Source organism: Cuculus canorus, chromosome W (genome assembly GCF_017976375.1).
Source record: "Cuculus canorus isolate bCucCan1 chromosome W, bCucCan1.pri, whole genome shotgun sequence".
Taxonomy (NCBI): domain Eukaryota; kingdom Metazoa; phylum Chordata; class Aves; order Cuculiformes; family Cuculidae; genus Cuculus; species Cuculus canorus.
In genome coordinates, this window is record NC_071440.1 from 5,693,868 (window position 1) to 5,710,374 (window position 16,507).

A 16,507-nucleotide genomic window follows, 5' to 3' on the forward strand; every position below is an offset into this window, starting at 1 on the left:
CATCCCATCCCATCCCATCCCATCCCATCCCATCCCATCCCATCGAATTCACTATTTTTCCCAGGGGTGGGCAGTATCATCTCCTCACCAAGTGCAAGAAGGGGATTTATATCCCCCCTTATGGACTTACAGGGTCTTGGCAAATTGATCCTCACCCTTCATCATCGCGTGAGGCATCTCATGCACGACTTACACTCTTCCCCTGCTTCCCCTGCAGGTACATCCAAATTATCATACCGTATCATACATAAATCACATACCTGGTCCGCCTGCTGATGGGCCGTCTCTCCCCCCACAGTGATAAGGTAGAGATGGGAGATTCTCCAGAGAAACAGTCTGGGACGCACCTTAGAATGTCCCACTCCCCACCGATCCTGCAGCCGGGCAGAGAGGAGTCCTATCTGGGGTAACAAATTGTTTTGGGGAATCAAACCCTATAACCCAAAATGAGTTATAAAGCAGGTGTGTTTATTTCCAGTGCTGGGGTGCAAGGGGGTTCTCCTCCTAGCTTGCACACTGCATAACTTAACAAACAGCTACTTATAGTGTAAAGACATGCATAGGTATAAGCGCCTACTACATATTTATAATCTTTCCCCACTTCATATTATAATTAGTTCTGGAAAGTCCGCTCCAGTCTTGCGCCTGCATAGTGCCTCCTGGTGGTCGTGGGCCAGGTCTTAGGGATGAAGTAAGAAGTCTTCCTCAGGATGAAAATAAAAATTTTTTCCCCTTGAACTGTGTACAGACGCAGTCTCTTCCGGCTGTTTTCCAGCTTTCTGCCTTCCAATGTCCACTTATCAGTAAACTTTTGCCAGCTGGCTCCTTGGTTATCAACTTCCAAGGTCTCCAAGGCGAACAACACAAAGTTCTAGTGAACATTCCCAACCCCCATGTGCCCTATCGGAGTGATGACCCTTTTTATTTTTCCTCCTTCTTCCTCCCTCCTTACTTATTTTAACATGTTTTTTCTTTTCTTTCCTGGCATTGTGGTGTTTTTCAGATCAAATCCGAGTTGTCTTTTTGTGACCTTGGCTGTGTTCAAGGTATCAGATTATAATGTGACCAGATTGAAATCTGGTTTCACAATTTTGGGAAGTTGCCACACGGAGTGCACCCGAGTTTCTGGTTTGTTATTTTGGCTGCGATTTTACCCTGAGAGACTTGTCGGCCTCTGAATCACTGTGCAGATATTAAATGACTCTCATTCTTCAACTGTGCAGGTCTGTAAGGGTTGGTCAAAGGATCGATTTCTGTCTCAACATTTCTCATCAGGTGCTAAGCCTCAGAACCTGACTGTATAAATCACAGATGCAGGCCTTATGAAAACGGCCAAAGCTGGTACGCAAAGAATGCTTTGTACCTGCCAAAGTTGGTACAGAATGATTGCTTTGTACCTGTCTCCAAGTCTCCCTGCTACCCGTACCTACCTACTATTGTGAAAGATCCATGAAGCAAGACAGGAAATTTTTTATGGGACTTACCACAGATACATACCCCAACAGAGCATGTGCAAAGACCAGTTCATCCAAAGTTCAAGGTGATGATGACTACTAGCCTTCATCAGGGACCCCAAGTCGACCACCGCTGCCAGGAGGAGCACATGTGCAAGGGGAAGAGACCTGCCTCCAAAGCCAATCACGCCTCAGACACTACTCTCTTGGCATGTGTGGCCTGCTAGGTGGAGACTGGCATATCTCCACAGGACTGAGGTGGAGCAAAGGCGGGTCACAAGGAGGAGCCAGGTGTATTGACTAGCATAAAAGACAGCTCTGGAGCAGCTGAATTTCGAAGATTTTTCCCCACCGTGAGATCATATCGATCGAAGACAGTAGCAGTGGAACGCCTTCTGGACCAGGACCCCCAGAGACGCTGGACGTCTGCGGATCTGTGGTGGTAGCTATAAACCCCTTCTTTCTTCCCTTTTCTCCCCATCTTTTTCTTTATTCTCTCTCTTTCTATTGCAAGCCGCTTTATGGGCATAATTAATAAAGTTCCTGTTTGGATTGAAATTTAACTCCTTTGACTTGTTGAATTATTGCTTTTTTGCACTCTGAGATCATAGCTGAAATGAACCATCACGCGTCCACTTATGAGTGGACCATGACATAAATTGGCATCATGGACAGGATCCTGATAGAGGCAGAGGGGTAAAAGCTCTCCAAACTCATTTTTTGAGGACTCTAATGGGATTCTGGCTATCTGAACTTAGAGTGCAAAAAAAAAGGAGGAGTTGAATTTTTATTTTAGTGGCACTTGAGAAAGAGTTGGCAGGTGCTTAACTTCTCAAGTGGATTTGAGTTGTTCTTTGCTGTTGTTTCTGAGATTGAAAAACAGGAGAATAGAGTTTCTCAGTTGGTTAATGATAGAGATTCATTTTTTGCATTTTTGACTAAATATGGTGCTCCACCCTCTCCTATTGGGGAAGATTGGGCTCGAGAGAATTGGAAAAATTTTCAGAGTATAATGGACCGAGTTTCTTTACTGCAGAATAAAGCTAAGGTTAAGTTTTTACTACCAGGAAAAAACAGGGCAATAGTCTGCTCTGTTTTGTGTGCCAGCTTGGTCACAGCCATTAATGACCGTCTTAGGCAGCGTAGTGATGAAGAAAAAATCGTAGAATCCTTAGAAAGCCTGGTGCACTGTCACCAAACAACAATTTCCAATCTGGAAAAGGAATTAGAGTGCAAGGAAGAAGAAATCCATTCATTAAGGGTTGCTCTTGAAGTAAATCGTATTATCAGTACCACTAATTCACAGAACACTAGTTCACAGGATATAGTATCATTGGGATCTGAGGAAAAGGTTATCCGTCAAATTAACCTGATATATACACAAAAGGAACTGGAAGAGATGAGAAAACTTGATAAAAATCCCCCTCATTTAAGACCCTTAATCAAAACTGAATATTCTTATCTTAATGATGAAGATACAGACCCCTATATAACCACCAAGGAAGTGCCCTATTCTGCCACCGAACTGGCAAAGTTGAAAAAGGAATATGCAGCGTCTTATCAAAGAATCTGAATCAGAATATGTGTGGCGTGTGTCTTTAACTGGGGGTGACCAAATTCAATTGAGTGAAAAGGAGGCTGAGAGTTATTGGGGCCACGGAGTTTTCTTAACAACAGGCGATTGCTGGGCCCCATGGTCATTAACTCAGCGTGCTGCTTACTGGGCTGGAGGGTTAAACCCTCTGGATAGGGGAGACCTCTCAGCAATAACAGGCACAGCTGACCAATTACTGGAAAGCTTACACAAAATTGCTTGGCTACAAATGATACATGAGAGAAAATTCCCGGATGTGAATCACCAATGACGTTGCCCGTTAACCCTGAAATTATGACTCCCTTGATAAGGGGACTCCCCGAGTCACTTAAAGCCATGGGGATAAGTCTCCAGAGAACCATAGCGTCAATGGGTCCTGTGGAGAGGTTGGAGGGTTTTATGAGCAGAGGTGATAATAGCAGAAATGTAGGCAGTACCACTATAGACATGCAAATTCCTCCAACTTTTCAACACCAGCCCCGCTAGGTAACAGACCTTACCCTAGACCTAAAGTCTGGACGTGGGGGGAGGTAGCACAAGAATTAATTGATTACAGTAGGAAATATTGTCTTGTGAATCCTTTGGAAGAAAGATCAAGGGACATCCGACATGTAGGAGTTAAAAATGCACTCCCCCATCCCAGCAAAACTGCAGATGTTGCTGAAGAACAGTCACAATCTAAATCCGTTTCGGTCCGACTTGATTGGTGGCGTTTGGGGGTTAAAAAGGGAATTCCTAAGGATTTAATGGATGATTTACTTTTAGATAAATTGAGCAAACTGGTAACCCAGTGGCGCGTGCTAAAATCACATTCCTTTTCTTCTGTGAAAGTAAGTGCACCCGTCACAGCTTCAGCCCCGCCTTTCGTTGACAGTGCAGACAAGACATCAAAGCAAAGTTTTTCCCCAGAACAGGGAAACTAGAATATCCATTTCCTAGTGGTGGGCGGGGAAATGGAGAATGGATTTATATTTGGCAGCTCACTAAAACAGAAAAAGGAGATGTATTAATCACAGCTATTGTGGGACCTAAGTGTGCACCAGTGACCTTTTTAACTGATGCAGGTGCACAGATTTCTGCCCTGACTGAAGAGGATGCTAAGAGGTATGGAGTTTCTCCCTTAAGGCGAAATCTATCCGTGCTAAATGCTTTGAGATCAACAGAGATCGTGAATGTCGCTCCGGTAAAATTAACCCTGCTAAGAGGGGAAGAGAGTTCGATTACTATTGCAATGGCGATTGGTAATATTCCTTTTAACTTGTTAGGGATAGATGTCCTTAAGGGAAAACAGTGGGAGGCTACAGAAGGACTGCTCTGGTCTTTCGGGATATCCCAACTGCACATCAGATTGTTGCAAGAAGCTCCACCACTACCGTTTAGCAAGATCACTAATGTCAAGCAGTACCCCCTTCCTTTGGGAGCTAAGGAGAATATCAAACCCGTTATGCAGAAGATGAAAGAACAGGGAGTTGTGATAAATTCTCATTCTCCTTTCAACTCCCCTGTATGGCCAGTGAAAAAGCCTAACAGAAAGTGGCGGCTTACAGTTGATTTTCGAAGGCTAAATGCTAATACCGACCCTTACAAGGTCAGAGAAGGCCCGAGCACTTTTTGACCTCCCAGTCACTACTGCTGCTCAGAGGCTGCAGTGGGAGGGTAACTTCAAGGCAATCCTTCAAAGCATTACAGGCATGAAAAGGAGGTAATCACTAATAGTTGCAACACTTGTCATTTTTAGCCTCCTGAGTGAAGCACGCAGTATAACATTGAGTTAATTTCTGAATGCTGCCTTCTCATCTCTTGCCAAGAAGGAAAGAGTGATGATTATAAATCCTTGCAGAATATTGGGATGAAGAAGCAGCAAAGACCTCTTGTCCCTTATTTCACTGGCATACCAGGTAGGCTATTTTTGTACAACACCAAGAGGATTATGCATTACTGCTGGCTGAAACGGGTAGATACAGTTGACATGACTGTCAAGCATCTACTCTGCAGCACCACCAAACCTTCTCATTTCACCTTCATCAAATACCTTTCAGGAAGACTGTAACTTCTTCCTACTTCTGCTACTAGATTACTTGGGGAGAGGGGCAGGGTTTTCTTCAGAACACTGTCCATTTTAAAAGCTGTTGTCACTTTATGTTATTTGTGTGTAAGGTCTCTGGTGAAACCAAAGATCTGATTGTGTCATGCTAATTTCAGCTCAGCACAGGATATGGCAGGACCATAAAGGAAAAAAATCCACTGTATTAACCCTAAAATAAAAACTAATAGAAACAGACCTACTCGAGTCTTTACTTTAGTGCTCAGTTAAAGAAAATAAATACAGAACATTTCATCCCTTTGTAAAACAGGTGATTCATTAGAACCCACTTTGAGACATCCATAAAAACAACACTCACGGCTAACAACGATATTTTGCTACACACTTTTAAAATGGAAGAATTTACATGCAACTTTTGTTTTAGAACACTTTCATTCAGAGTTAAAGATAGGAATTTACAAGTGAAAACCAAATAGCTCAGCTGCAACCGAGTCAAATCTACCAGTTCTAAAAACTAGCTAAATTATGTTTTACTGTTTGAAAAAATACCTTGGCAACTCCATTGTAACTTCCATCAAACATTCCAAGAGTTTTCTACAAACAGCTTTTGAGCTTTTCAAATACCTATAAGTTTGGTAAGTGCTTAAGCTTCCAATGACTCCACCACTTACAATAAAACAATTAGAATTATTCCTCTTTACATATGATCCACAGTATTTGCACTTGTTCAACCTACTCCCTAACCAAAACAGGAACCAACTATCACATTTTCTGTTGATAGCAATGCATCCACCATAAAAGAAACATCTTACAAGGATGTATGGATAGTTTGCATGGATAGGATAAGACCCTTTAAAATTCTAACCTAATAAATTCACATTTTGTGAATTACACTGCAGGTATTTGGTTAATGACAGTAAAAAGCCACTATTATTGTTTATAATAAGGCAATCTATTATCATTTGATACTTTTCAGATCCAATGTGCTGAATCTGCAAAATAAATTGTTTCTCTTCTATCTTATGACCTTGCAAATCCAAACTGGCATTCAAATAAAATTATGATCTAAAAAAAATTTTCAGTTGGGACATCATTAGTAGTTGTTGTGGTTTAAGCCTTAACCAGCAACTAGGATCACACAGCCGCTCTCTTGCTCCACCCCCCTCACCCTGGTCCTTGAGCAATGATCCCCATGTGGTGAACCCTGGCCCCCAGACAACTTCCCATTTATATATTGAGCATGACATTATATGGTATTGAATATCTCTTTGGCCAGTTTGGGTCAGCTGCCTGGATATGCTTCTCCCAGCTTCTTGTGTACCTGCACACTAACAGAGCATGGGAAACTGAAAAAGTCCTTGATTTCTTACAACTAAAACCATCAGTGTGTTATCGACATTCTTCTCATACTAACTCTAAAAATGAGCAGCTACTAGGAAGAAAATTAACTCTATTCCAGTTGAAACCAGGACAGTAGTTCTGAGGATGTCCCTCAAATCAGAACAGAATCTAAAACTTTCTGAAACATCTCTGCAGAGCCGATACAGTCAAAGAGTAAGAATAGCAACAGCCTCTAGAAGTCAATAAGACGCATGTATTTCAAATCATACAGAAGTGCTCAATTAAAAGGCTATTACTTTACTGACTATAATCACACTTTAGAAAGGAAGCATAACAGAAGATGCAACAGACCATTCTTTGCTAATTGACTCCAGAGGAAACAACGCATATTAAAAGACCACTATATTTTTGACACTCTCATTCAGATTAGGTACAGAACAGTCTTGAAGAGATGCAGCCAATTCAGTGTCACACTCTTCACAAGATTAATTGTTCTATTCCCCCTGCCTGAGTAGAGTCCGAAGAGGTAATTTCATCCCTTGAACAAAATACAATTTAGGAATTGTATTTTTCACTTTCTGTCCTATGGGATATAACTGAGAGTTGTTAAAAAAACAGTAATACCTTTTAACATAGACATCTGTCTTTCATTTAAAAAAAACTCCTTTTAGATTTTATATTAAAGAATACTTTCATTTAAATTAACAAATTTAAAACAGCAAAGGAAGCCAGAATACTGAACTATTTTGTTGTCATGGAGGAAGAAGGGGGTTGTTTGTTTAGCTGACTGAGAGTTTTATTTTCGGTCAGATTGGGGGTTTCTTTTGAGATTTCTGGAGAACACATTAGTGATAAATCATAATGACATATGGCTTTTTTACAGCAAGCTTAATATCCAAGGGCCCTTAGGTGTTACTATCACTACATCAGAGAAAGGATTTTGATACACATTTCTTCTCACCCTCCTGTTCAAGGGATTTCCTTTGATCTCCAGGTAAGAAAACCATACAGTATCTTCAGTACCAAGATGAAATATCTGATTTCCCAAGTACAAACAAGTATATATCTCTAAAGCACTAACTTGCATGCTCCACAGATGGCACAGCTGCCACATTTATTTGAAGTCATTTAGAGAGTTAATGTTGTTGCCATCACAGGCCTGAGAGGAGGAGATTCACACAACAGTGAAAAGAATCTGTGATACCTATGTTTTCTCCTTTTCCAGAGGCAACTCACAATACAACCCAGCTTCAAATCTCTCTTAAGTGACTTTTCTATCCATAACAAAATTTGCTATGCAAGCCCTATGCACTAAACATTGAAACAGAATTTGTGTGAATAAAAACATTAAATATGAAAAGGTCCAAAGGACAGAATTGGATTCAAAATGCTGTATGATTTACCTATACCATTTCCATAGTTTGTAAATACACAGGATATAGTAGGTTCTCAAACCACAAGGTTTGCATCACTGCTCTAAATTATTTACATGGCAATACAACAAGCTTCAAAGTTTAGCTGAGGGATTCTGATTTGCAGGAATACCTTTTGAAAACAAATCAAAATAAATGGATAATGCCAATGTAATTTTTTTTAATGGGAGAAGTCCAGTAATTAAACCATTTCCTCCTCCCTAAATTTAGTTTCCCAAATCTTACATTGTATCTTATATGCTTACTTCCAAACACAGACAATGGGAAACAGACCAAAACTTCTCTATGTGTACGTAATATGCCTTATGAAAAGGTGTAAATTTTAATTTAGCAGTACTTATGTTAGAAGATCCAGTTCTTCATATGATAAAGAAACTGTTCTCATTTCATACCCACAAGCTTTACTAGACTATTAGGAAGAGAATTATCTTTTACAGATTACGTCTTAATTAAAATGCATAAAAAGCACCTGACAACACTCTCCTGATGCTTTCAAGTTGTGCTGTCAGCAGCAGCTCTTCACATTTCAAGATCTCAAACTGCACTTCATATAATTGAAGCTGTAGATGATAATAATCAGCTTCTAACTGGTCCAAATGGGCTATGTCTTCTGTACCACCTTTCAGAGTCTGCATCTAAATTGAAAGAGAAAAAACCACAGAACTCTAGGATAAGGAGAACAAAAGCACAGACTTTATGATTACAAGTATCTGCTGTACTGAATAGGTGCACAGAGCAGAACAAAGGCTGTAGCATGTCCAGCAGAGGTATGGCTTTAGTGGCTTTGGGAAATTTTGGTCCCAAATCTTCATAATGCTACAGATACTTGCTGATACAAGTGGAGGGTAGTGCTAGGTCTCTGTAGGCCTGTCAAGAGTCAGGAGTGACATGATACCCAGTATGGCTTCTTAAGTTTTAATCCAAAAGATACATTCATACCAAGACAGAGATAATCACTAATAAGCACAAAGAACAATTCTGAGATTGATACTTGTTGTGCTTTACTAATGAATATCCTGCCCTCTAATCCAACAACGCTCCTTCCAACACAGACTGCCCTTAACTCCAGCTTAAATAGAATCTATCAAGGTTGCAAATTTCTTCTCCACCTAAATTAACACAGTATTTGGAAGTGAAAAGTATAGAAGCAATGACATTTTTATTATCCATCTTAAAAAAAAAAAAAAAAAAAAAAATCAACCAGCCAGGTGTCTTTAGATTTGGAGAAGAGGGAATATTTAAGTGCAAGAGAAACAGGAGGGTCATCTTTTTTGGTTTTGCTTGAGCATTTCTACTCTTACTCTATTCTTTTTCTATGGACTTGTTAAACCGTGCAAGTTGTATAGACAGAGGTTGCAGAAGAACTAAACATTGACCATTCAACAGTTGTTCAACATTTGCACCAAACTGGAAAATCAAAAAAGCCCGACAAATGGGTGACACACAAGCTCAATGAAAAACAAAAAAAAAATCACTGTCATGAAGTCTGCTCTGCACTTCTTTTGCGCAACAAAAATGATCCATTTCTTCATCGCACTGTGACATGAGATGAAAAATGGACTCTATATGATAACTGACAGTGTTCCACACAGTGGCTGGACCAAGATGAAGCACCGAAACACTTCCCCAAATTGAAGCTGCATCAAAAGAAGGTCATGATCACTGTTTGGTGATCAGCAAGAAGAATCATCCACTACAGCTCAGCTTCTTGAAACCTGGTGAAATCATCACAGCAGCGAAGTATTGCCAGAAAATCGACAAAATGCAGCAAGAACTGCAATGTTTATGTCCAACATTGGTCAATTGAAAAGGACCAATTCTCCTCCATGACAACACCCAAATGCATCTTACAAATGACTCTGCAGAACCTGCACAAAATGGGCTACGAAACTCTACCTCACCCAACTTACTCACCAGACCTCTCTCCCACCAATTACCACATTTCAAACACTTCAACAACTTCCTGCAAGAGAAGGTTTTCCACAAACAAGCAGCAGCTCAAAACGCCTTTGAAGAATTCAGTAGTTCCAGGACACCAGCATGCTATGCTATTAGAATAGACTCGTTTCTTCTTTGCAAAAATGCATAGATTCTAATGGTTCTTATTTTGATTAATACATTTCATTCTAAGCTGAGAGATACTGCTTTAAAGTTGATGGTTAAAAATGGCAAATATTTTTGCACCGACCTAAGAGTATTCTATCATATTCCATATTATTGACTTGTTTCATTTCAGTGATGGGAAGATGCTTCAGAAACTCAAGTTGATTTAGGCTTTTGTTGGTGACAGAGATATTTAAAAGTCAAACTAAGTACATAAAGGAAAAAAAATATATAGGAGGGTTTGGGTTTTTTTTTTTTAATTTGATGTAGGAGTATTTTTCTTTTGCGAATTAATTTGATGGAGAATATCTTGGGAGTATAAAACAGTATATATAAAAAAAGGTAGTTCGCCCTTCTTTCTTGGCTATTTCAGTTTACATAGTACATCCAACAACTTAGCTATTCTTAGGGAAAAAATTGGAACATATCCTGGAACATGACTGGAACAGTGTCTCCTTGCCAACCCTCTGGACTGGGGTCTGAGTGCCAGATGCAGCGGTAAAGAGGGGCATACAAGGGAGGATAGGAATTCAGAGGCTAGCTGGAAAAAGAGATGTCTCTGTCATTCACCTAGTCCTCTCCTCTGGTTGGCCACGGGGACAAGCCAGCACCACTCAACTCTCACTCACCCCTCTCATGAGACCTGTCACCTGCTGGCCAGTCTCTTTCCCACAGACAGCCCAAGAGCGTTGGGGGCCCCAAAACCCCCTCAGACACCCTGCCTCCTGCCCCCAGGTACCTCACAAGCCCCTCACTCCTTCCAGTATGCAGCAGCTGTTGCTGATACCATCTGCTTCCCCCCATTTGTCTTCCCAAGTAACCATTATGTGTGATGAAGTCCTGCTTTCCTTGAAATGGCTAAATACCTGCCTGCTGATGGGAAGTAGTGAATTTATTTCTTATTATGCTTTGCTAGCATGATCAGATTTGGTTTACCTATTAAACTGTCTTTATCTCAACTCACAAGTTCTCTCACTTTTGCCCTTCTGATTCTGCCTCACATCCCACTGAGGGGGGAGTAAGCAAGCAGATATAAATGACCCACTCATATCACATTGAATACTTTGGGAAGAAGCAAAATCCCTTATGCAGCATTTCCTGAGGAGGTAGGAGAAATGCTTTTTCCACATGTGGAATTAATAAGCACAGTGTCACTATCACTTGGCATAGTGGTTCAATCTCAACTACCTCCTCTTTCCAAGTCACGATATTAAAACAGCACCATTAGCTATCTGTAAGAAAAATGACTGATGTTGCAGAGGTTAATGATTCCCCAAGTTCTCTGTGAAGTTTTCTCTGCAGAAAGCTGAGTTTGATATTATCTAAGTCCCAGCTTTTTATGTTGGACAGGGATACCTTAGCATTGCCCAACACACTTTCTATTACGAATAGAAAACTGAGTTTTAGGACATACCATATAGAGAAGAAGAGAAGGGCAAGGAAGCTTCTGAAGGGGCTGGAAAACAAGTTTTATGAGGAGCGGCTGAGAGAAATGGGGTTGTTTAGCCTAGAGAAAAGGAGGCTGAGGGGACACCTTATCACTGTCTACAACTACGTGAAAGAAGGTTGTAGAGAGGTGGGTGTTGGTCTCTTCTGCCAAGTGATAGGTGATAGGACAAGAGGGAATGGCCTCAAGTTGCGCCAGGGGAGGTTCAGATTGGACATCAGGAAAAATTTCTTCACCAAAAGGGTTATCTGGCACTGGAACAGGCTGCCCAGGAAGGTGGTTGAGTCACCATCCCTGGAGGTATTTAAAAGACAGGTAGAAGAAGTGCTTAGGGATATGATTTAGTAGTGACAGGTACAGTTGGGCTTGATGATCTCAAAGGTCTTTTCCAACCTAGTGATTCTATGATATGGTGGGCTCAAACAATTGCTCATGGTTACCTTTCTAACTAGACCTTGCTCAGGGTTACTCCCTGGCCCACCAGTTACAACTCCTCAGAATTAAACCCTAGAAATTTTAGCCCACAATTAATAAACTCTTCCTCAAAGCCAGCATTAGCTGCTTTAGTATGTTGTTGAAGCTGCTCTATACCTTGATGGCACTGGGAAGCCCCATGCATTTCCTGGAACATGACTAAACCAACAGTGTCTCCTTGCCCAACCCTCTGGACTGGGGTCTGAGTGCCAGATGCAGCAGTAAAGAGGGGCATACAAGGGAGGATAGGAATTCAGAGGCTAGCTGGAAAAAGAGATGTCTCTGTCATTCACCCAGTCCTCTCCTCTGTTTGGTTTCTGTCTCTCTGGAGGAGGGCACTGGGTCTCCCTGGCCTCACAGGGCACTCTGCAGGAGATGGTGCTGGTGGTACCTTTCCTTTCTTGTGTCTTCACCCCATGAGCACCTGTGACTTGCTTGCAGATGTGACAGCAGTATGGACCAAGTTCTCCCCAGCAGCCACAGGAAGCATCTGCACTGTGAAAAGGACAGAGGAAATGAAAGAAGCAGCAGACAGAGCTGGTATGTAGATCTAGTTTTCTGGCTCTTGTGGTTCCTTCTCAAGTATTTTTCTTCCTAATGAGGGACTCAGTTCTGCCCCTTCTCCCCACCTCTTCCCTCCATGAGAATAAATATCCACAGGAGAGTTTCCACTTGCTAAGCTTCAGGAAGAAAAGGAGCCAGTCTAATATAGCTTGGGCTTCTGAAGACCAGTTTTCTATTTATATCTCCTCAGTTGTTCCATGGCTTATGGCTCCTCGTATTTCTCAGTAAATTATATTTGTATGGTACTTATATGATGCAGCAAGTTTGTAAAAAGCCACAGCTGCATAAACAGAGTCTGTTAGGATAAAGTGACTGAATTCAACCAAGCTCTTCAGTCTATTAAATCAGACCAGACTTGTTTATACAGACTATTGTTCGTGTGGCATAAAGCTAAACTTAACTTAGCGTGTTTTACATTTGATATACAAATATAATATATATAGGCATTCCTGGGTAAAACTACATGCATAGCCTGATCTATACCTACATAGATACTGAACAGCCCGAATGGAGCACTCAAAAAACATCAGCTGAAAGCCACACCGCACATAGTAATCGGGTATGCGCGCAGGCCAGGGTATGAAGGCATTTGCACATGGAAACATCTGACTTATGCACACAAATGTTTGTCACTGTGTGTGCATGTAGGTGATCAGCCTTCCACAAGCTTTCTACACCTCGTAGGGCTTCCCTTTAAAATTAACTGGGTGTAACCTATAAATATCAGGATCTAATTTTTACATTATAGAATCAGAATTATTTAGGGTGGAAAAGACCCTTAAGATCATCAAGTCCAACTGTAAACCTAACACTGCCAACTCCACCACTAAACCATCTCCCTAAGCACCACATCTACTTGTCTTTTAAATACCTCCAGGGATGGTGACTCAACCACTTCCTTGAGCAGCCTGTCCCAGTGCTTCATAACCCTTTTGCTGAGGAAATTTTTCTTAATATCCAATCTAAACATCCCCTGGCACAACTTGAGGCCAATTCTTCTTGTCCTATCACTTGATCCTTGGGAGAAGAGACAAACGCCCACCTCGCTACAACTTTCTTTCAGACAGTTGTAGAGAGCGATAAGGTCTTCCCTCAGCCTTCTTTTCTCCAGACTAAACAGGTCCAGTTCCCTCAGGTGCTTCTCGTAGGACTTGGGCTCCAGCCCCTTCACCAGCTTCGTTGCCCCTCTTTGCACAAGCTCCAGCACCTCAACGTCTTTCTTGGAGTGAGGGGGCCAAAACTGAACACGGTATCTGAGGTGTGGCCTTACCAGTGTGGAGTACAGGGGCACGATCACTTCCCTACTCCTGCTGACCACACTGTTTCTGATTCACACCAGGATGCTATTGGCCTTCTTGGCCACCTGGGCACGCTGCTGGCTCATATTCAGCAGGCTGTCAACCAACATCCCCAGGTACTTTTCTGCCAGGCAGCTTTCCAGCCACACTTCCCAAGCCTGTAGTGTTGCATGGGGTTGTTGTGGCCCAAGTGCAGGACCCAACACAGCCTTGTTGAATCCCATAGAGTTGGCCTCAGCCCATCAATCCAGCCTGTCCAGATCCCTCTGGAGATCCTTCCTTCCCTCCAGCAGATCAACACTTGTGCACAACTTGGTGTCATCAGCAAACTTACTGAGGGTGCACTCAATCCCTTGTCCAGATCATTGATAAAGATATTGAACAGAACTGGCCCCAACACTGAACTCTGGGGAACACCACTTGTGACCAAACACCAACTGGATTTAACTCCATTCACCGCAACACTTTCGCCTGGCCATTCAGCCATTTTTTTACCCAGTGAAGAGTACACCCATCTAAGCCATGAGCAGCCAGTTTCTCCAGGAGAATGCTGTGGGAAACAGTATCAAAGGCTTTACTAAAGACCAGGTATACCACATCCACAGCCTTTCCCTTATCTACTAAGTGGGTCACCTTGTCATACAAGGAGATCAGGTTGGTTAAGCATGACCTGCCTTTCCTAAACCCATGCTGACTAGGCCTGATCCCCCGGTTGTCCTGTACATACCACATAATGGCACTCAAGATGATGTGCTCCAGAACCTTCCCCGGCACTGAGGTCAGGCTGACAGGCCTGTAGTTCCCCAGATCCTCCTTCTGGCCCTTCTTGTAGCTGGGTGTCACACTGGCAAGCCTCCAGTCATCTGGGACCTCCCCGGTTAGCCAGGACTGCTGATAAATGATGGAAAGTGGCTTAGTGAGCTCTTCTGTCAGTTCCCTCAGTACTCTTGGCTGGATCCCATCCAGCCTCATAGACTTGTGTTTGCCTAAGTGCTGTATCAGGTTGCTAACTATTTTCCCTTGGATTATGGAAGCTTTATTCTGCTCCCTCTCTCTGTCTTCCAACTTAGTGGGCTGGGAACCCCAGAAACAACTGGTCTTACTATTAAAGACCAAGAGAAAGAACGCATTAAGTACCTCAGCCTTTGTCGCTATCTTCCGCCCCCCCCCCCCCCCCCCCCCCGCATGAAATAAAGGATGGAGATTCTCCTTGGCCCTCCTTTTGCTGCTAATATATTAATAGAAACAATTTTTATTGTCCTTTACCACAGTAGTCAGATTTAATTCTAGTTGGGCTTTGGCCCTTCTAATTTTCTCCCTGCATAACCTTACGACATCCTTGCAGTCCCTGAGTTGCCTTCCCCTTCTTCCAGAGGTCATAGAGTCTTCTTTCTTTCCTGAGTTCCAGCCAGAGCTCTCTGTTCAGCCAGGCCAGTCTTTTCCTCTGCCAGCTCATCCCTGCTCCTGTGCCTTTAAGATTTCCTCCTTGAAGAATGTCTAACCTTCCTTGACTCCTTTGCCCTTCAGGACTGCCTCCCAAGGGACTCTCTCAACCAGTCTCCTAGACAGGCCAAAGTCCTCTCTCTAGAAGTTTATTGTAGCAGTTCTGCTGACCCCCCTTCCTTACTTCTCTGAGAACTGAAAAACTATATAATTTCGTGATCGCTGTGCCCAAGACAGCCTCCAATCACCACACTGATATCAAAGAAAAAAATGTAAAAATGCAATTGAAAATACGAACCTGAAAAATCACAGAATTGTTTAGTTTGGAAAAAGACCTTTTAGGTCATAAAGTCCAACCTTAATGCTATTACAAGTTCTCTAAGTTAGGTTAGAATCTGTTAATGATTTGTAGAAATTAATTAAGCTTCCTTTTAATCATCAAAATATTACATTGCTACAATACATAGATAACATTCTTATTGGGACTGATTGGAGTGTCTGTAAGTTACTATTGATATACTGAACTTTTGGGGTTTGGCTGGGTATTGAGTGTCTAAGAAAAGGACACAAATAGCCCAAGAACAAGTTCAGTATTTGGGATATGATATCTCAAAAGGCCAACAAGCACTGAGAGTAGAACAAAAAAGTGATTTGTAGAATTGCAGTCCCAAAGTCAAAACAAGAACTGAAAGGGTTCCTCAGAATGGTCGGCTGGTGCCAAATGTGGATCCCTAATTATGGACTGTTGGCCAAATCTTTATATACTGCTATTAAGGGTCCAGGTGACTTTCTAGAATGGACCCCAAACTGTAGAAAAGGATTTGATATTATCAAAAAGGAACTGACGTGAGCTCCAGTGCCAAATTTAAGTAAAACTTTATGTACATGAAAGACAACATGTGGCTCTAGGAGTGCTCACTCTGATCCTTGGGGACCAAAAGAGGCTTGTAGCTTGCTTCTCAAAGCAATTAGATGAAGTAAGCAGAGGATGGCTGTCATGTTTATGAGCAGTGGCAGCTACAGCTTTATTGACTGAAGAATCTTGTAAACTCACTTTGGGGCAACCAATTACAGCTTTGGTTCTGCATGCAGTGGCATCAATCCTCAAACATAAGGGCCATCACTGGACTTTCCCTAGCTGATTGAGAGTAGTGTATGCTTGTGGAGCTATATGGAAAGGAAGAGGACTGTTGAGTTCTCAAGGAACACCTGTTAAATATAGGCCAGAGATTTTAGACCTATTGCATGCAGTATTGGAACCAAAGGAAGTAGCCATAATTCACTGTAAGGTCCATCAAAAAGGACAAGGAAC